General features: G+C 32.7%; 1 pseudogene; it reads left to right on the top strand.

The window, feature by feature from the left end:
• The first annotated feature begins 3,370 nt into the window (after positions 1–3,370).
• LOC113191112 (actin-related protein 2/3 complex subunit 1A pseudogene) lies at positions 3,371–17,856 on the top strand (annotated as a pseudogene).
• The last annotated feature ends 3,969 nt before the right edge of the window (positions 17,857–21,825 follow it).

Here is a 21,825-nt window from a genome sequence, read left to right as displayed (position 1 = left end):
TGGATGTGAGTCTTGCATGCTGCATGCTTATATTTCTGGGTAGCTTGCCCTTAGGTAATCCTCCATAGAAAGATAATCAAGACATCTGAATTGTACACTCTGGTATACTGCTTCTTCACAAACACATTTCAGGCACTACTTATGATAATATCATTCTTAATTAAAAATATTCTGACAAATGGACTACATGATGCTAGATTTAAAAATTAAATGGTGATAGAATAGATTTAATGAGTTTTCATATGTATATAAATAAATAAATGGATCTATCAATCAAAAATATTAAAGTATTTTTCTAATAAATACAAGAAAAAATTACTGTAGTTCATACACTTAAATTGTAAAATAATAATAAGTATTATTAATTTATTTAACTAATTTATTTTTACCTAATTTGAATTTACTTGGATTTCCATTGCTTCAGAAAAAAATGTTTGCTAAGAGATTAAAAAAAATATATAGATAATATATAAATATATATAATATACATTTAAAGATAAATATATATATATATTAAACTACAAAACAGATCAAAATGCTATGTGAAGATAAGTTTTTATAATATCATACATCAAAGTGTATGTATGATATGTCAACATATGGAAAAGGTAAACTGTTTTCTAAATACAGCAACATGGTCAGAACATTATTTTGCAGTGTCTGTGCATTTAAAAATAAGCTATAAATACTTTCTTCAAGTAAGCAAAGTATATGCATAAGTGTGTTGGATTAGTTTCAATTACCCATCAGAAGTAAATGCAAAAAATGACACTGTTAACAGAAATCTGGCTATAGATCTATGCTTTATACAAATTATAAAATCCAACTTTCAGGCAGGTTTTTAAAGCTAGATTTATCATATTTGAATACATATAATTATTTCTCAAGATTTAAGTGCCCAGAAATCTTAGTTTCAAAACCTTTCTGGTAACTTAGTCTTAATAAAATTGTATATGAAAAATAAACGTTGGCACATGCTGTTTATGGAAAAGGACAAATCACTTTAAAATTGAGTTGGAGTAATTAGTTTATTCTGAAGTGTGCAATGCAAAAAGCAATGCCATAATATTATGTCTAAAGTGCTTCAATTTTAAGGTGATATTTTTATTAAACTTATGCTGCCAAACCCAGAAGATTACTAAAATTGTCTACTCTTTCTCTGTATGAAATACTTGATCTCTAACTATGCTTCGAACTCTAAATGTGCAATCATAGATGTTCTTTTTTAATTTTTCCTCATTTTAATGGTTTTAAAAGTATGTGAATTTAATTGGACTGTAATTTAAAGTGGCCATGTGTTCTATGCTCATGCAAAATTGCTTATTATTTACAAGGCACTCAAATATCCATTAGCAAACAAAATTTCCATTCTCTTATTCCCATTGTGGTGATTACAAGATTACAATTGCTAGCCTATCAAATCAAACATTTTGGTAAAATATTTATTAAATGCCCATAGGACATTTGACTTTATTCATTCAATGCTTTGAAATGACTAATTTAATACTTTATGGCAATGGATCTCTTGCATTCCTACAGTCAGTCTGGATGACCTGAGCACAGCCATATCTATTTGGCTTTAGATTATGGTGCAATAAGTTTGCTCCATCTGCCTCGCCTGCCTTTTTATAAATGTTGATTTTGTGCAATATGGAAAGCAATGACTATGATTTGAATCACAGACTCTGATCATGCTACCTGTGCTGTATCCAATATGTTCTTATAATTAATAATATAAATTCAGAAGAAATTCTGTGTTTGTCTGCAACCAAATTATCATTCCATTGTTGATAATTTTGCAGGATGTATTTATACACACACACACACACACACACACACACACACACACACAAAGGAGATAAAGGCTACCAAGATGATTAACCATCTTCTGTTATTCAGAAACACACTATTTACTTTCCTATGCCCACAAATATGCCTGTCCCTATGGCCTGGCCAGATGTATTTATTTATATCTGAAGAATTGTTTCTTGATATATTGGTGTTCTAGCCAAAGGAATTGTAAACTGTGTTGATGAAAAGATGGTTAATTTATTTGCCTGCCATTGGGGCAAGTAGGTATTGAACGATGCGTCCCATGACCAGAATTTGGAGAGTTTACATGTGTATAAAATATGTATTATTTGCAATGCTTTTCTGGACTATTCATATGTATTTTATAAATAAATGTTTTATGCAATCATACATTTTCCCCTTTATTTTCACCAGGGATTCATAAAATCACAGTGTGACATTAGCTTAGTGGCATTCTTCTATCCTTGTTCAATATGATGTCTGGATTGTTTTTATTTTATTGTCCATTCATCTTTTATCAAAAATCTCATCCTCTGTATTAAGGCACTAACTTCTTTGTATTAAATTTGCATGAATAAAGCCAAGCTTGGTGGTGCACACCTGTAATCCCAAATGCTGAGGTAGGAGGATCTCAAGTTCAAAGCCAGCCTCAGCAATTTAGTGAGGCCCTAAGCAACTCAGTGAGACCCTATCCCTAAATAAAATACAAAAAAAAGGGATTGGAATGTGGCTCGGTGGTTAAGTGACCCTAAGTTCAATCCTTGGTACAAAAAAAAATTACATGAATGACATCCTACATATTATACTCTTTTAAAGAATATTGAATATTTTGAAAAATTCAATATTGACATAGGTTTTTCTAGTCTCTATAACTGGTACATAGCTTTTATGGCATCTAACACATTGTATTTATTTATTTGATGGGTTTTGGATCATTTTAATTACTAAGCTATGAAAATTTTATAATCATGTAATTTCTTATCCATATTTGTTTGAATATTTGTACTCAAATATTTTTAATTAAAAAAAGGAATTTCTGAGGGCTGGGGATGTGGCTCAGATACATTAGACAATAATCATTTGATGTTTATTTATGCTACAAGTATTTTTACCTGATGTTCATTTCTTTGTTAAGTCTTACTCACATATTTCTTTATTTTTGATGTCTTAAATAATCTCTCCATCTTTTGGATCAAGTGTCATATTTCAATATTTTTTTAACACAGATTCATACAGCTCTTTTTCTAGATTTTTTTTGGAGGCTTTTACTTTTACATGAAATCTTAACACAGCTGATAAACTATTAGTCCTGTGTGAAAGAAGCCCTGTTCTTTTTCAAATAGCCAATTAAATTTTCTTCAATTTAGAAATCAAATTTTCACAAATCAATGATGCCAGTTCAATCATATGGATATGCAAAGAGATTAACCATTAGCTGTTATTCCTATCATGTGTGAAGTCCTTCACAAAGATTGCATCATTTGATTACACAAAATTGTGAAGTAGGAAATATTGGGTTGTTCTTGCCGTTATTGTTCATTTTGGTGATGAATAAGTGATGTCTTTTGAGGACATAATTGTTTCACTTAAAGTCACACAGCTAATAATTAGTGGAGGTAAGAATTAGCATTATATCACTTTCAAATAAATAAGCACAATCCATTCTATTCTACAGGTAAACATAGTACAGTATTTTAAAACAAAAGTCTTTGAGTCCCATGATATACTTCTCCATTATTACTTCTTCAGTCTCTGCATCTATGAAGGAGAAAGCACACAAACCTTGTCATGGTTTAGAGGATTTCCCTCACCTAGTCCTGACCCATATCTTGTCCTGAAGATATACAAGTTTATCTGCTTTGTCATCCTATCTCCACTTTATTTTGTGCCCCATGTAGCACTCTCTCAGTTTCTTGTATAGTCTCAGTTTTTCATTGATGTCTAATATTTCCTCTCTGTCAGGAAAAATTGACTAATGTTGCTAGCTAGACAACTCATAGTTATCTCTCACGAGAGCTCTGGAATCCATTTTTTTTTTCAGAAAGAGTATCCTAATTACTCAATCTGAACCAAATATGCTCTCTCTATTCTATATATCATCTGTAAAACTTTTGCCACCTCATAATATTTTTTTTCTTTCATAATATATATATTTTTTTCTTTCAGAATAGAGTACAAGCACCTCAAGCAGAACTGTAACTATCCCTTTTGCATTCTGAGCACAGGATCTGATAATAGTTGGCATTCACTGAAAGCTCACTCAACAAAGCTTAACTGAGGAATCTTTATAGTATAAGGCATAGGATGAATCATTATGAAAATGTTACAATTACTAGTGTTTACAAACATTCTTTATGTAACCCCCTTTTTAAATAGTCTCATTCTCCTTAAGTGTGATCCTCAGCAAAGGAAAACAATTTCTTATCCAACCAGAAAATCTGGGTGGCTATACATAATGGACATAGTGTAGGTTTCTTCTATGACCAGTTTCATATACCTCATAGATCAAGAGTATGTCTTGTTTCTAGTATAATGTGAATAAGTAGTGATCTCCTCTAGATGAACAAGCACTGCTGAACAAGTTGCCCAATTAAAGGACTCATGATTGTTTTTCAGAGAATTTCAGTCTCAGTACAATATCATTTTCTTCTCTCTATTGCAGCTGTAATGAGTGAAAGAAATGTTGAAACACATTGGAACAATCATAATATGTTGGCATGAATTGACCACTTCTCCCTATAGTAGATAGGGTTATATAAACAATTGAGACAGTTCATCATAGAAGAGGATGCATAATTTATGATTATCCTTTCTGGGGCTCATCTTCAGAGTCCACATATATGTTAAACATGACAGCTGAAATCAACAAATTTCTTATGAACTGCTACATACCTTCAAAAATCACCCATAGGAGGCTATGAGAAGCAAACAAAGAAACAAAATGTTTAACTACCCAAATGAATAATTTAGTAGATTTTTTTCTCTACAAATCATTAGTTGAGTCCTCACTCAGAACTCAGTTTTAAAATAGTAATCTTCTATCTTTATCAAGAACTGTTCAGCAGTCAATTTCTTCGTAAACTCTACAGACATCAACCTTGCGTATCTTGGTAACTACACTGTTGCTGGTACTGCCTTGGAGGCCAGAATTAGCAGCTCCTAATCTGCCATCTCTTGTGCAAAGCATCTCTTATTCCTTCTCTGGTTCTGTAATTAATTAGAATAACATTATTTGATTCACACTGCATAATGTCAAATTCTCTTAAAACTCAGCTCTTCTAATACTAAAAAGTCAGCTAAAACTGACCGAATAAATTTACCGAATACCTAAATCAAGAGCAAAACATCATTCTTCACACAAAGTGCAAGTAAACAGCTTTATTCCTGTTTGTGGAGCTTAACCTTCTGCAAAAGTAATTAGGTCTATAATTAAAAACCTATTTGGAATGATTAAAACCCTGTTATCTTGTGGCATTTAAAGATAAATGCAAATGTCACAGAGGATGAATTCATTAAAATTTCTATTTAAGAGAAAAAAAATTGTGGATGGAAGGTGTTATTTAGTAGAATGTTACAGTTTAAGGGAAAGTTTGATCTGCAAAGACAATGCAGAAGATGGAAAGTATCTTTCTCATTTTGATATAGCAGGCAACTGCTTTCCACAGTATTTATTTTGGGGGTTATTTTAAACTAGCATTTCAGTCACAGTGTTATTTTAAAGATGATGTAATTCTTCTTTCTGAGGGACTTCGTCATTTCCAGGACATTAAGAGTTGTCAATATGTTTAATTCTGATTTAGTCATGTGTACAAAAGCAGAAGCATACCTGACAAGCAATGTATGTTTTCAATCTAGATTTTCAAGCTATGAATTCAAAGGCTAATTAATTTGGATGAAATGGTCGAGTCTTGAAGTCTCCTGTTGCCCAAACAATCTGATAAAATTAAGGGAAGAGAATTTGAGGCTCTGTGGGGACTGTTGGGCTGCATACTGTATAATGATCATTCTGAAACAAATCTGCTGGTGGTCCCTAGCTAAATATATTGTGTTCTTTTAAAGTAATACAATTATTCTTCAATAAGTTAAATTAATTACTAGTGGTACAAGTAACTATTATCATATGTATTTATGTGACTTTAAAATCAAACTTTTTTATGTTTTTGTGTTTCTATTTTCAACACATCAATAGAACACGGGAGAGTCTATACATATAAAAATAAATTTAAGAAATGAAATGAAGACAATAACATTAACTTTTGCCAAATGCATGATTAAAACCAACCACAGAAAACACCAAACTGTGTTTTAGATTTTATCGAAAATTTAGAGATTAAATAAAAAGGATAAAGAAAAATAAAAACATATTAGAGTTACCCAGAAAGAAGAAATATTGTATCTATTTAGTCCCTAATGATTAATCAGCGAAGTCAAGAATAAATTAGGCAGGGATTATTTTAGAATAATACTCCTTTCTATAAACTTAAATGTGGTCTCATAACCTCAGTTTCCTATCATTGAAAAAGATATTATAGGGAATGAGGATGTAGTTCAGTGGCTCTCACCTAGCATTCAATACTCAGTACCACATCAAATCAAATCAAGTCAAATCAAATCAAATTTTTAAAAAGGTATTATAGTTTAGCTACAAGAGTCACATACCGCACAGGGTTCCATGAGGTCCCAAATTCCAGATTTTTTTTTTTTAAGTCTAAAAGAGAGTAATCATTTCTTGAAAATTCAACAACGTGTGCCATAGACCAGTTATTTTCAGTGATGGGACCACAGACTTGACTCTGGGGCACTGATAATCACTTTAATTAGAAGATTTATATGGAAGAATTTCAGACACTTGGCGTTAATGGGACTTTGCATTTCTAATTCATCATTAATCTCCTTATTGGAGTAAATGAAGGAACTTGAGAGGTTGACAGAAAGCTAACAAGAGGTCCATCATTAGAGTAGAAATCAAGAGATAAGGCCAAGAAATTTCCTTGCAAAACTGACATAGACTACAAAAAAATCATTCAAATGGAAAATTCCTGAAGAATAGGAAAATTATAATGAAGGAGTATGAATTTCCATGCTGAAAAGATTATTAAAAATAAAATATTCATTTTGAAAAACATAATGAGTCTTAGGAGGGCATTGCACTCATGCAAGATATGTTCACTTTCACCACCTATTTTTTTTTTTACTGAATACTCAACTTTTTATAATGAAAGGAATTCTCTGAATGTTAATTATTTCAGAAATAACTTTATTTTTAGCTCAGATTTATTCAAATTTAGATTCATTATGGTGAGAAACAATATAAATGATGGAGTTTAGACATGTGTTTAGTCCCACAAATATTTTATTTATCATTAGATAATACATAAGGGTGACAAACTCCAATATTTAAGGAATGTATGAAACCCTTAATAGTAGACCATTTTTTCCAAGTATCTAAGAATTCATGAAGGTGAATAATGTAACAATATAAGAAATGTCACAAGGTATTTCCACATGACTCAGAACTTAGCATTATGGTTGTAACAATGGCAAGAAGATTTATAAATATAAGAAATATGGAGAAGAATTTGAGATATGCCCTATCTTACTGTATGTCCCATGGGCTATACTGCAGAGAAATATTTCAAATGTGAGCATTACCATTAATGAAAGGGAGATTTTTAACAATCTGGTAGAAAAAAATTCTGTTATAATTCAAGAATTACTTTCCATTGAATTCATCCTAGTGAGAAACTGTAAATGAATGCAATGGTTTTAAGATCTTATGGATAGATTTTAACGATCATGTCTTCAGACAGACTGGACTATTTTTGAAATCCTGTTAATTGGAGCTCTATGGGAAGGCTTTTCTCTTTTTTCAAAGAATAAAAGAAATACTTGGAAAAAGTGTACAAATGGAGAAACATCTCACTAACAAATTATTATTGGAAGGTAAAATTTATCAGGTGATCCTACCTTACTTTCATTATCTTTGAATATTTAAGAAGGAACATAGATATATGAAAATAACAGTAAATTTCACTTCATTTTTCATAATCTATAACAATTACATGCAGAACTTTTATATCTATATTACATTTATTTCACTGTATGGTGTACAGTATGAAGAGTGATTAATTTTGCCAAAATTCTTACAACACTTCACTCATATTTCCTTCTTTCTTGTTGATTTTTCTATTTCTTTATGTGCTGTCCATAATTCTGTTAATTTTTAGTTCAGCATAAACTCTTTTGCACTTTTGATGAGATACAATATAAGTCAACTATCTTAATAAACAAATACATTGCAATTAGCTTAAAATAAGATATTTGTGCTTTCCTTCACTCTACCCATACATGCAATCACACAAGTATTTCTACAATCATTATTTAGAAACTTTAGTATCACCTTGAAATTTTTTTTTCATAATTTTTTTTCAGTTTCATATGCCCATCCTTAACTCCAACAACCAAAAATCCAGGCTCCAAATCTTTATATCTCTAAATCTTTGTCATTTTTTTCAGATTTTTATACAAATGGGTGAAAAAAGCATTTAGGTTTATTTCTGGCTACTTTCATTAGTTTGTTTCTCACTTAACAGAATATTTATTTATTTATTTGTGTGTGTGTGTTTTAGTACATTATGGTTATACATAATATTGGGTTCATTTTTTATAGTCATAAATGTATATAACATAATTTGTTCCATTTTGAACTTTCATACTTTCCCTTTCCTCCTCTCTCTCACTGATCCGCTTCCTCCACTCCATTAGACTTCCTTGTATTAATTTAGTTTCTTTTAATGAGTGCATTAATGTTATGCATAAAGGTGGAATTTATTGTAATATATTCATTATGCACATGACATGTTTTGGTCAATTTCACTCAGCATTCCCATCCCTCCTTCCTCCCTTGTACACTTTTCTTCCTTCTATTTTTATGAGGCTCCCCCCAGAACTCTTTTAAAATTTCGGTTTACTCTCCACCTTCTACGTGAGAGGAAAACATTTGACCACTGATTTTTTGATACAGGCTTATTTCGCTTAGCAAAATGTTCTCCAATTTTGCCAATTTTATATTTGCCCATAACATATAACAACATAATTTAAAATAAAATGACATAATTTCATTTTTCTTTACAGCTGTGTAAAACCTCATTGTATATAATATGGTTAGGATATGAGGGGTCTCATGAAAGCTCATGTGTGAGACAATGAAGGAATGCTCAGAGGTGAAATGATTAGATCCTGGGAGGTATGACCTGATCAATGAATTAATCTATTTGATAGAGTAACGTCAGGAGCAGTGATTGAATTATGGTTCTTGAACTGCCAATAACGGAGTCAATGCCTCCCTTGGGAACTGTCTGTGCAGAGGCATTGATTTGAGACTGCTTGGTTGGTATGTGACATTCTGTTCAATAGGAGGTTCTATGTCAGCTAAAGAGCTATTCCGTTCTTGACCTTGAGGTTCAGACACCAGCTGCTCAGGGGTAGAAAGTTATGGGTGCAAGCTGATAACCATAATCAGGCTGCTCATACTCCTCACCTTGCTTCTGCTTGCTTTGAAGAAGCTTTCTCACAATAAATCCTTTTGATTTTATACCAATATGATAAATGTGCTGAGCTTTTCTGTGTCACCACCTCCCTCCCTAACAGGGTGATAGTCTACCACTGATATCTAGCTTTTTCTCTATTTGTGTGTCTGTTTATCTTTCCTCCATCCCCATATAATGTACCACCCAGTCCAGGAACCTGAATTAATGACTGTGCAGGTCACAGCAGAGAGATAATTTGAAAGGACTTCTGCACTGGATGATAACTCTAGGCAAGTAAGGTATGGCTGGAGGAAATAAGTCTTTGGGGATGTGCTTTTGGGGTTTATATATTGCCCCTGGCTCCTAGCTCTCCCCTCTCCCTGTCTCTCTATTCCTCCCTCTCATTATCCCTCCCTCCCTCCCTCTTTCCCTCTCTCCCTCTCTCCCCCTGCCTCCTTCCTAGCTGCCAATCTAGAAACTTTCCTTCACCATGCTCTTCTGCCATGAGTTCTGTCTTACCTTGAGCTCAGAGCAATGGAGATGTCTGACCATGGACTGAAACTCAGAAACCATGAGTCCAAAATAAAATTTTCTTCCCCTAAATTGTTTTTGTTTGGTTACAGTGACAAAAAAAAACTGGCTAACACAATGTATATATGCCATATTTTCTGTATCTATTCATCTGCTAATAGGTGATTAGGCTGGTTCCACAGTTTGGTTATTGTAAACTGAACTGCTATAAACATTGGAATGAATGCAAAGTTATAAGAGGTTGCTTTTAGTTCTTTTGGGAGAATATCAAAGAGTTGGAGAGCTGGTTCATATGGTGAGTCCATTCCTAATTTTTCAAGGAATCTCCATATTGCTTTTCAAAGAAGCTGTACTAATTTTCAGACCTATATAGAATTCATGAGTCTGCCTTTTTCCTCACATCCTCATCAGCATTTATTGTTATTTGTATCCTTGATTATTATCATTTCCACTAGAGTGAGATAAAATCTCAATGGGTTTTTGCATTTGTATTTCCATGATTGCTAAGGATATTGTTCATTTTTTCATATATTTGTTAGCCATTTATATTGCTTCTTCTTCTTCTCCTTCTTATTTTCCTTCTACTTCCCCCTTCACCTTCTCTTTCTTTTTCTTTTTGTACCAAAGATTAAACCCAGCTGTGCTTAACCACTGAACCATGTCCCTGCCCCTTCCTTAAATGGGCAATTTAAAGGGTTAAATTTATTTCTTTATTTTGAGACAGACTACATTGCTTATGCCCTTGAAAAAATTGCTAAGGGTGATTTTGAACTTCCAAACTTCTGCCTCAATCCTCCTGCTAGAATTACTCCTGCACCAAGCTGCATTTATTCTTTTGAGAAATATCTGTTTAGTTCTTTAGTTCTGATATTGATCTATGAAGCCAGTATGACACTGATACCAATAGCAGTTAAAGACACATCAAGGAAATAAAACTACAAACCAATATTCCCAGTGAAAATTTACATGAAAAATTCTACATAAAATATCAGCAATATGCATTCAAAAATGCATTGAGGAAATTGCACACCATGATCAAATTGGTTTTGTCATAGGGATGCATGGTTCTTTCAACATTCACCAATTGATAAATGTAATTCACCAAATAAATAGACTTACAGACAAAATTACATGATTATACCAATAGGTACAGATCAAGACTTTGACAAACTTTATCAGCAGTTCATGTTAAAAATACTGAAGAAAATAGGAATAAAAGGAACTTTTCTCAACATTATAAAGATTACACATGTCAAATCCAAAGCCAACATTGTACTGATCATTGAAAAACTGAAAGAATTTAACCTAAAATTCGAAAGAAGACAAGGATGTTTACTCTCACAATCCTATTCAATATAGTTTTGAAACTCTAGCCAGAGCAATCAGGCAAGAGAAGGAAATTAAAGAATACAAACAAGAAAAGAAGATGTCAAATTGTCTCTTTTTGCTGATGATATAATCCTATGTCTAGAATACTCAAAAATTCTACCCGAAGACTTCTAGAGCTGATCAAACAAATTCATCAATGTTGAAGGATACAAGATGAACATTCATAAATCAATAGTTTCCTATATTCCAATGAGTCTACTGAGAAAGAAGTCAGGAAAACTATCTTACTCAAAAAAGCCTCACAAAAATAGACTGTGTTGTTTTTAAATATGTCTCATGCTATTGCACCTGTCAGTAGTTTCTTTCTAATTCTAATATTCTTTTTTTTTACATATGCAACATTTAAAACTATTATTGACTAACAGATGAAATTCTCAATTTATTCCAGATATTGGCAATGATAATTCAAGTTTCTATAAATAATAAAGAACAACATGCATTTTATTTCTGAAGGGTCAATATCTAGGAATGGGATTACTGCTTTGTAGCTTTGTGTGGTAAGTGTATGATCACCTTCATAAGAAAGTTTCAATTATTTTTTTCCCATGCACTTTAGATATTAATGACAAAGTGATGTTCCTCTAACATACAATTTTGCTTTTAGCCATTATAGTAGATATTTAATGGTGGCACAATCATGTTAATTTGCAATTCCAATTTACTGGCTAGTTTTGTTGAGCATTTGCTATACTTTCTATCTTAAGTATTTTGAAAAGTTATCTTCCTTAAAGGCATGATTCAGAGATGGCACTATTTGAGGGGGAGGGTGGAACCTGTAAAATAGATTATTATTTTTTAAAATTTATTGATGAGTTCTTGAAATATTCAGAGAATATTTGTGTTATTAGATATGTTTTATTTAAACATTTTATTTTGAAATAAATCTAGAATAATAAACATTTGCAAATATAGCACAGAGAATTACTATATCCTATTCACTCAGTATCCTCAGGTTAATATTGTACATAATCATAGCTTAGCTGTAAAAATCAGAAAATTATCATTGCTACCATAGAATTAGCTACTCTTCATTTGACCTTTGCCAGTTTTCCACCTAATGCATTATTTGACTAATATATTTAAGCTAAAATTTTTTATTTGAATTATATACCATTTTCCATTGGTTTACTTCTAACTTATCTATATTTAATTTAATATCTAATTTAATTAATATATAATTTCCTTTTAGAGAATACATAATAGGTTATTATTTATATTTTTATCCAAATCCGGAAAACCCTTTCTTTTAATTGTGGTGCTAGATTATATCAAATATAAATATTGATACATTTGGGTTTAAACAGATAATTTTATAATTTTTTACTTGTGGAATAGCTCTTTTTTCAATATTATTTGCTTATATTTTCTTAGATAATTATTTTTTTTTTGCAATTCTACTTTGTATCCTCTACAGACATTATATTATTAAGTTTTAGTGATTTCTTGAGGTTTTTCAATATGAATCTCTAACATATCACCACCTACCTTCAAATAATTTTCAACCACTTCACATTTAGATTAAAAGTCTTAAAACAGGACACTCTCGTTTCTTTACTAAGATATTTGTGCTATTATTATCTTCTCTGAGAGTTATTGGGGTCTAATTATCTTTGCTATAAGTAGTCTATTACACTCAATGAGGTTTTCAAATGAGGAAGTTTATTAAACTACTTTAATTGATATATAAAAAACTGTGCAAATTTAATGCATACAACTTGAGGAGTATAGGAATAGGTATGCAACAGTAAAAGAGCACTTCTAAATCTATTCCCATAATTCTCAGCTTCCAAAATTTCCTACCATCCTTTTATTTTACTATTATTATTATATTATTTTTTTTGTGTGTGTGGTAAGAGTACAATAGAAGATCTACCCTCTTACAAAGCTATACATGTAAAATACAGTAATGTGTGCTGTGGTCACTATTTTGTATGATAGATGAAGAATCCATTTGTCTCACATAGCTGAAACATAACATTATGCCCTTCACCATTACTTTTCCATCCCCACTGTCCTCCATTTGCTGCAAACCACCATTCTACTCTGCTGCTATAAACCTGATTATTTTAGAGGTAAATATGTTTCAGCTTTGTCTACTATTTCTCATCACGGTTGCTCTTCACTCATTTGTATAAATCAAAATTTCTATGTGATCTTTATTCCATCTGTTCAAATATGTTATTTTAATGCTTCTTACAGTGGGAGTCTGTTTTTCATTGCACTATTTTTTTTTTTTACTGTGCCATCACTGTTTTAAAGTAAAGAAATTTTTATTTTATAGAAAGTTGAAGTCTGAGGGGATCAGGTAACTTCCCTGATATCTATAGCTTCTGAAGTAAAAAATCAAAATAAAAAGAAGAAGAAGAAGGAATGAAGGAGGTGGAAACAAAGTTGCAAGAGATGAAGAGAAGGTGGGAGAGATTCTGTAAAGTATACTCATGGAAAATAATTATTTACTTATTTGAAATTTTATTTTTATTGCTTTTTCATGATTTTTATTGTGAGTCTTCTTCTTAAGAGGTGTGAGTGATCTTAAAGTTTAGTAGTAGTGGCTCTGATTTTGAATTTAATAGGGATAGAAAACAAAAGACTTATTTTCTGAAAGTCTTGTTCTTGGGAGCAATTAAGTTGCTGTTCTCCAGATTACTAGAAATTCTAAAAAGGTGAAATGTGCATTTCAAAAAAGTAGACATACTTAAATAAACATATAAAGAAGAAAACAATAAAGAACACATTATTTCATAGTGTTATTGACCCAAGCAGTACTAAAAACACTCAACTTTCTTTGGACAGAAAAATTTTAAAACAGATGTCTTAGTCAGCTTTTTCTGTCTTGTGACTAAAGGGTCTGACCAGAGCAACTGTAGAGGAGGGAAAGTTTATTGAGGGCTCTTAGAAGGCCAGCTTAATTATATATATATCTCCCAAAGTCATACCCTAATTCCCACCTGCCCCAGCCACATCCTACCACTTCAGTTAATACTCAGTTGATACTATCAGGGAAGTAATTCATTGATTGAGTTAAGACTCTCACAACCCAATCATTTCTCCTTTGAACCTTCTTGCATTATCTCACATGTGAGCTTTTGGGTGACACCTCACATCCAAACTACAGCAACATTAGTTGAAACTTCTTTAATTTTATTTTGTTTTTGTGTATACTTTATTGTTTTATTTTTAGTCATATTAGTAACTGTAATTATCAAACAGGCAATGCCAGTAATCAAGCAGAACTTGTAGATCAGAGCGAAATCTTGGGTCTTGAAAAAGAAATTAGCATTTGCCTGGTATGGTGGTGCATGCTTGTAATCCAAGCCACTAGGGAAGCTGAAGCAGGAGGATCACAAGTTTGAGGCCAGTCTCAGCAACTTAGCAAGACACTGTGTCAAAAAAAAAAAAAAAAGGTATTTCAGTGCTAAGCACCCCTGGGTTCAATCCCAATATCATGAAATATTAACAATAAGATATCAGGGTATAAATATGAGACCAGGAAATAATAAATTGATATACATAGAATACTTTATTTTCAGATGTATGTAAGAAGAATAAGCAATTAAGCACAATTGGGTTTTATATGAATAAGCCAAGTCCAGAATAAATGGTACTGATGGTAGCTCACAGACATTCCTTTATTCAAGAATTAAACTTGATTCTAACAGCAAATTCCAACACAGTAGCACTTGGTTGCTGATCATCAACCACTGTGCTTTGTACAGCACATTCAATCCCCAATAACCTTATGAGGACAATACTATTAATATCTTTATTTGGCCAGTGAATAAATTGAGATGGATATTAAATAACTTGATTGAGGTACCTATGTGATAGTGGCAGTATGAGTACTAGAGTCTAAATGAACAAAAAACCAGAGACAGACTAATATTAACTCCAAGCCATAAGTCAATATAGGCACTATTATTAGTCATTTTCAATGTTTCACAGTTGAATAGGCCTGAATGGTTAAATGAATCCCTCTGGTTAGGTCAGCTATTTAGGTTGTAAACTGTGTTGATATAACTTCCTGAACATCAGCCTAAATGTTAGCATTATTTCCTATTGATATTGTCATTATTTGTTAATATTATATTAATTATTTATATAACTTGTATCATTACATATTTACTCAATATTTAAATATAAAATTGAATACATATCATTGATATATATTTAAATACATAATCCAGTTCATTGTGCTCATTTTATTCCTTGTTAATAAAATTTTTAAATGGATAAGTGGATGATTTTTAAATTTTGGTAGATTATATACTATTGTACTAGCTAGAATTGACTAAGTCACTGTTACATGAATAACTGTTTACTCATTGTTGAAAATAGATTGATAAATATAATTTCTGCATAAAATCTAATACTTAAAATGTTTTGTTACATACAGTTGACTTAATTTTTTGCAATCACACTCTGAGATTCCTTTTATTTCTCTATCATCTTAAAGATTTGTTGATTATTTACTGAGTACAAGTCTTCAGAAAGATGCTGTATTCCTGCTGAACTGTTAAAAAACAAGAAACTATAATTTGAGATATTTTTTTAAGATTAAGGCATTGATGTTTACAAAAAATAAAGTATATAAAAATAGATAATAAGTCTATATGTTTTATATATTGTTTAAGCCAACACATACTGGATTTCAAAATTATTTCCACACTTGTCCATGTGAAAATAACTAGAGGTGTAGTTTTCTGTCATTTATGATTCTGAACTTCTTGGCATATTCTGTATGGTTTATTGCTCGGTGACTTCTTGAATTCCTTTTTAATACTATGCAAATGATCACAGGAAGCAGATGCTTCAGAGATCTCTTGTTCTGCTTACTAACCAAGCTGAACCTAAGTTAGCTGGCTCAGCACCATCCCAACCTGACATGTTTTTCACCATTTTTCACAATCCTAATGTTCAAGCTGACTGACGGTTTCTGTACATTCATAACTTCACATTATCATGGCCACTAAGTTAAAAAAATGATTGTTATAACATATAACTTCTAAGGCTGAACAATAAAGTCATAGACCTCCCTAAGGATTAAAATTATAACTAGAACATAATCTGATTAAATTTATATAGCATGCTGTTTTATACATCAGTGTAAATACAATGGATTCTTCATTTTTCTAAAAGAAAAGCATCTCACCATCTTTTAGAGCACTCAGCCGCATCATTGCTATACAGATGTAAGTTTACTGAAGTGATTTTCTGCCTTCACCTGTGCCAGATGAAGCCTGATCTTCCAAATTGACCCCAGGAATTCTTGGCTCCAATCTGTTCCTGACCATTGTGACCCCCAGATTTTTATCCTTTGAAAATGCAAAGAACAACGTCCCTGCATCATTTTTTTTTTTTTAGAGAGAGAGAGAGAATTTTTTAATATTTATTTTTTAGTTTTCGGTGGACACAACATCTTTGTTTTTTGTATGTGGTGCTGAGGATCGAACCCGGGCTGCATGCATGCCAGGCGAGCTTGCTACCGCTTGAGCCACATCCCCAGCCCCCCTGCATCAGTTTTTACTAGAGTGAATCACCTGCCATACCTAGAAGAGGGACGTTACCCAGATGACCCTTAACCCCAATAATAATGAAGTGCATATCTGTAAGAAGAATGGGAACAAGTGGGTGAAAGCTAATGAACCTGGGGCCCATGGATCCCTTGGAATTATTGACTGTTTTCATAGAAGGATGGCACGACCACTTTTAGGGCAGATAGCAATGCCTATATCTGGAGTCAGAAAGATCGTGTCTGGAAACCACAGGTGATCCTGAGGTTTAATTGTGCAGCCAACTTTGTGAACTGATCCATCTCCTCTAGCGAACAATTTTGCTGTGGGAAGGAGAGCACGATTCATTTTTGTTTGTTCCTTCAATTCTGGAAATGACTAGTGGGTAAGCAAAGACTTTAAAAATCTCATAGCTCCAATGTCCTCAGCTTGTATGGGCATCCCAACATTTTGCTAGCTGCAGGATCACGTGATTTCAGATGTAGAGTATCTTCTGGGTCCAGTAAGGAAGTAGATGAAAAGCCAACCAATACTTCCAGGGGCAGCAAAATCCCTTTGGGTCAGCTGATGTCCATCTGAGTTTGTTGACAATGACACTGGTGACTGGGTCCACAGAATCAACGTCTTTGCCAGTGGGAGCAACTCCTCCTGGTTCAGTCACAACTGCACCCTGCCTTGCTGCCAATGATTCAAAAAGGTCTCCACTCTGAAAATGAAGTCCTACTACTACTCCTGATTGTCTCAGAGAATAGTATTGTGGCTGCTGGCCCTGACTACTGTACAATACTCTTTAACTATGATGATCATAGCCGCTTGACCTTTGTCTTCAACCTAGACATTCCAAAACAGAGCATCATGCCCAACATGTCTGCCGTGGACCGTTTTTGCAACATGGACAAGAGGGCCACCACCCAAGACCTAATGCAGACTTGTAGACACTGCACAAGTCTAGCATTACTAAAGTATCTATTTATAAGGTGAACAAGCAAGATGGCCACAGATTTTATACTATTGGCACTGATGGCATCAAGAAAAGTTGGAATTTCAAGAACTTAGTATTACATCCAGTATCTTCCGAATGTTAAATCAAGTAAGCCTCTGCCACCCAGCGTGAGAAACATGGCCACCATTTTCCTGTTGGTGAGGAACGTAAGCCCCAAGAAAACACTTTAAACATATCCAGCAAACACTGTGTGCTTTTGTTTGAATTGGAGCAAGTGTTGCTTTTCTAAAAGCAGCAGTGTTTTTTGTTTGTTTGTTTGTTTTTGCTATTTCATCTCATTCTTGATGAAAGCTTTTCTTTAAGTACTTTATTATGGAAAATTGTCACACTAAAAGGAATAGGTAAGGGAGGTATGTACATTGTCTTTTAGAAAATTAAATAAAAATCCTGAATGTGGAAAATAAATAGAAATGATTCTTTACTACCATAGAGTTAAACATTGCTTTCAATATATGATGAACCAATCTTTTAATAAGACAGGTTATTTAAATGTATCTTTTCTAAAGTGTAAGAAGCAGTAAAAGTCTCATTCCCTTATCACATAAACTAATAGATTCTACTAGAGCACAATATGCTGTTTGCTCACAACAGTAAGTCCTAGAGGAAGCTGTTAGCTCCCAATATGAAATGGCAAGATACATGTTGTATTATTGTGCTTAGATGGGAAGACCTCAGATGGTTAGCAGAATGTGCCTGTGGGAGTCCACTATTGTACATTATAGTAACAAAATCTTTAAGACTTGGTGTGAAATGACTTCTAAGCACATCGCAACTATGAGATAATGCACAGAAATCCATGACTTATTCTCAGGTAAAATTAAAAGCAATCAGATGTTCAAGAGAGTATCAGGTACATTCTATTCCTGAACAACCACAAGGAAGACAGGTCTTTTAAAAATATTTTATTTTGATACAATGTGGAATCTTAAATTAAGTAAATTTATCTTAAAATGAATTTTCAAATTCTCTCAGTAATTACAATTACAATTAATTAAGTTACAGTTATTAAAAATGACAGATAAGATTCCTGGAATAGCTTGTTTAGAAAGAGATGTTCAATTTTCTGGCTTCAAGATATTTACTTCTGAAGATAGTATGTCTATGATGTCAATTTACTCCACTTTGGCTTTTGACCAAACCATATCCATTAATCTTTTTTTTTGTCATTTTAATGCTCAAATCCCTTGATTCTTAAAATCAATATCATAGGAGACTATAGTGTACTGACAGATGTCTGGATTTCCTCCCAGATCACAGATGGACGAGCTAAACACCTTCAGTAAGTCTCCCTAGGAAATCACACAAAGGTGACTCTCCTGGGTTTGGCACACCAGTCAGTTGTTTTGCTCCTGGAAAAGCTGATGCTTTTCTGTGCTACAGAGGAACTTATTTAACATGATATAAGCAGCCGTGAAAAACTGGCTGCAATGAGTAGAGAAGGAAACATCATTTGAAAGAAAAGGATTGCATTTCTTTTCTTTTGAATATGTTGAATAACAAAGGACAAAGATGATATTCACTTGCTGCAAATAGTAAGAGGAATAAATAATAAACTCAAATACAAGCAACATATTTTTTATCATGAAAGACTGTCTTGCCCTTTTCACTTATAGCTTAATTGTTCCAGTCCAGGGTTGAAAATGATCTAAGGATAGATAACAAGCATACAGTGATGATGCACCCAGGTAGTACATAAGTAATCTAGAATTTAAACACAGGAAGCCCATACTCTTAGAGCCTGTCATGACTCCTTTAATAAAGCAAAGTTGGACATAATATTTTGCAACTCCTACATGTGATGCCAAAATGGAGACAATTTAGTCTAATTTTCAAAAATAGGAACATCAAAAGTAGAGAACTAGTTGGCCTCCTATAATCACAGTGGCTCAGGGGGTTCAGGCAGGAGGATAGCGAGTTCAAAGCCAGCACCAGCAAAGGTGAAATGCTAAGCAACTCAGTGAGACTGTGACTCTAAATAAAATACAAAATAGGGCTGGGGATGTGGCTCTGTGGTTCAATTGAGTGGCCCCTGAGGCCCCTGAGTTCAATCCTTGATACCAACTCCCCCCACAAAAAAAAAAAAGTGGACAACTGTGTCAATATTATACAAATACTATCATCAACTTGGAGGCAAATTCTGAGAATATGGTCAGGAGGGGGAGCTATAGGTAAAAGAGAAGTCTGAGTGACAAAAGTACTCAAACCTGTCTCCAAGCACCCCAGGATATGTCTTTCTTTTCAAATCCTCACAGGACTCTGGATTTGGCTTCATAGCATTATGCAAAATTATAAAATCTATTAAAATATGTGTATAGTAATACATAGTCATCTGCTAGTTCTATTGCAATGTGAACACAATGTTTTACATATTACAAGTATTAATTAATTTTTTTCAAATGAATTGTATTTAAATCCAAATAGGATCTAATCACAAACAATTGTAAAAATTTTTCAAAATAAGCTTCTTTCTTAAAAAACAAGGTTCATTTACCTCTAAGAATTTTTAAATTGTGATGTCTTCTGTAACCCATTGTTCATTCAGTAGCATATTGCTCATTCTCCGCGTGATGTAAGAATTTTTCTTCCTTATTTTGTCATTGATTTCCAATTTCATTCCATTATGATCCGATAAAATGCATGGTAGTATCTCTACTCCTTTGTATTTGCTAAAGATGCCCTGTGGTATAACATATGGTCTATTTTTGAAAAGGATCCATGTGATGCTGAGAAAAAAGTATATCTGCTTGATGTTGGTTGATATATTCTATATATGTCAATTAAGTCTAAGTTATTAATTGTGTTATTGAGCTCTACTCAGCACTAAAAATGAATAAGATCATGGCATTTGCAGGGAAATAGATGGCATTAGAGCAGATTATGCTGAGTGAAGTTAGCCAAACCCCAAAAAACAAATGCTGAATGTCTTCTCTGATATAAGGGGAGTGACTCAAAATGGCATAGGGAGAGAGAGCATGGGAGGAAGATTACCTCTAGATAGGGAATAGGGGTGGGAGGGAAAGGGAAGAAGAAGGGGAATAGCACGGATGGTGGAAAGTGACCCTCATCATTATACAAAATGCATGTATGAAGATGTGAATTTGGTGTCAACATATCTTATATACAAACAGAGATATTATAAATTATGGTATAAAGGTGTATTAAGAATTGTAATGAAAAAAAAATAATAAGAGAGCTCACGTATAATGGCGTAATTTGGTGTGAATATACTTTATATACAGAGTTACGAAAAATTGTGCTGTGAATAGATAATTATGATTCTAATGCATTCCACTATTGTCATGTATGTAAGAAATTTTTAAAAAGTTAACATTTTAATGTGGGCACTCATGATATTTCACTATGTTTTATAACTTAACACACTTCTCAAATCTGCAAATCATTTCCTAAAAGCAACATTCTATTGGGAATGTAACTTTCAAATGTAACTCATTCAGTGAAATAAGCCAATCACAAGAATGATGTATGCTTACACGTTTCATAGATACCTAAAGAAATCAATTAACAAAGACAGAAAGGTAGAATAGTGGTTGCAGAAGTAAAGGTGGAGAAGGATGGAGTGTTTGTAGTCTTTACTAGATAGAGTTTCATTTGGGTAAGGAAAAAGTTCTGGAAATGGATGGTAAAGGTAGTTATACAACATGACTATCTGTTATGTCATGGAACTGTAATTTTAAAAATTGTTAAAATAGTAAATTTTATGTTATATATATATTTAACCACTATAAAAATAATAGGGAAACAAAGGTTTTACTTAAAATCAACATCTCATCACAGGTTCCAGTGACCATCTATTCACATTTATCATTGTCTTTGAGATAAAATTTGAGATATCATCTGAAAACAATTTTAAACTTAATTGAAATTACTTAATTTCATGTTTATTTATATTTCTTGGATATTTCCATGTTCAATTGGCTCAGCAATTATTTGAGATGCAACTCCATTTATTCATAAACAACAATACTAGGTGTCATTAATTTAGAATAATTTTAATGAGTATGAGTACTGGCATTAACACCTTTCTAGTTCT

The sequence above is a fragment of the Urocitellus parryii genome, chromosome 13 (genome assembly GCF_045843805.1).
Source record: "Urocitellus parryii isolate mUroPar1 chromosome 13, mUroPar1.hap1, whole genome shotgun sequence".
Lineage (NCBI taxonomy): Eukaryota > Metazoa > Chordata > Mammalia > Rodentia > Sciuridae > Urocitellus > Urocitellus parryii.
The sequence above is the reverse complement of the archived record's forward strand: the minus strand, read 5'-3'. Positions and strand labels throughout refer to the sequence as shown.